Genomic DNA, 1,632 nt, shown 5'->3' on the forward strand with positions numbered 1-1,632 from the left:
TGCTTAGCCAAGCAAGTTACAGAAGCCACAAAGTTAGGCAGAGTTAAGACAGCTGGGGGTGGTGATTTCCTGGAACTTAATAGTTCAAACCACCATAGGTGCTCAGTGGAAAATTTAGCTACCTGGGGCCCTGTGACACAGAATGGAGGGTAGAGGGTAAGCTGTGGGTGACACAGAATGGAGTTAGCCTTGCCAGGGGCCTTTGTTCATACCCAGTTTTTTTTTTCAGAGTAATGAGATTGTCCTTATAAAAACTGATGTGATCATGTCTCCTTATTAACTGTCAAGACATTGCCCTTTGAAAAGTGTAATATGCTTTCAAAAATGTAATGACCTTTTCCTTTCAAAATATGCAGATCATGTCCCATGGAGAGTCAATGATGCTGCCTTTAATAAATGGAGGAGGGAGGAGGTAGAGAAAGAAGAGGAAGAGGAGGAAGAGGAGGAGGAGGAGAATGGGGGGGAAGGGGAGAATTTGAGGGGGAAGAGGGGAGGAGGAGGGGGAGCGGAGGGGGGGGAGGAACTGCACGCCACCCGTGGGTCCCCTTCCAGCCCTGCCGTGTTCAGAGATGCGTATCTTGCACTTTCCTCCCGTCCCCGCCGACCCAGGACCGGAGCAATTCTCCCCCACCCCCCCTTTGCTCAGCTGGCAGTTCACCCTCTCCCAGGGTGGGAGGGTCACACTGCACCTCAGCCCTGCCCCTGCCCTCCAGTTCCCGCTCTGTGAGCCCGCGCAGAAAACGCTCCCACCATGCCCCGCTCCTCCTTCCTGTCCTCTCAGGCTCCAAGTCTGAGGGTAAAACAGCCTTCCGGAGTAGGGCGGGGATGGCATCCTCCCTTCCCCTCCGGCGCGGTGCGTTCTGGAGCCAGAGGGCGGGAAGAACAGAGCGCGGGAAGAACAGAGCGCGGGAAGAACAGAGAGCGGGAAGAACACAGCCTCTATTTGCAGGCCCCGCTCCTGCAAGCGCGCCCTGCAGAGCCCGCGCTGCAGACATCCACCAGCCTCTGAGCTATAATAGGAGGAAGTGTGTCGGCCGCATTTCTTTCCCTTTCCTCCCCAGAACGAAATTTAGGGGTTCTCTTGCTGCCTTTATTAACGCCCCACCCCAGCACGCCTCAAGACTGGACATTTCCAAGGTGGACCTGCCAGGATATGCGGGAATAGGTTTTGTGGCGGGAGCCGTGGGGTGGGGCCGCCTTCAGGAACAAAAACCCCCGGGGTGCACGAGCCCTGCGTAGGCTCCCGGGAACCCAGGCAGCTTTGGCCAGACGCAGGCCAGCCTTGTCGCCTGTCTGCCTTGGCCTGAGTGAGCCGCGGAAGAGGGCGTGGGAGACAGAGCCGCTCTGACTGTAGGCGTTGCGGCCGAGGCACAAGCAGGCAGAGTCAGAAACCCATCCGGAGTCCCCTCTTCACGCCTTTTGTACTTTGCGGCCTCTGAGGGTCTCAGAGCCTAGAAAGAAGGAGTGCTCTTCGCGCCTCTCCCGCCAGGAGCGACCTTCTTCATGCTTTCCCTTTAGCTCTTACACCACTCTCCGGACATCTGCAGAGCATTGCTTTTCTCCCAGATTTACCAATATCTGGAATAGGAAGAGTCTTGCCCAAGATGACATAGAATCAGAAGAGACCCAGGA

This window comes from Hipposideros armiger, unplaced genomic scaffold (assembly GCF_001890085.2).
Source record: "Hipposideros armiger isolate ML-2016 unplaced genomic scaffold, ASM189008v1 scaffold_290, whole genome shotgun sequence".
NCBI classification, from domain to species: Eukaryota; Metazoa; Chordata; class Mammalia; order Chiroptera; family Hipposideridae; genus Hipposideros; species Hipposideros armiger.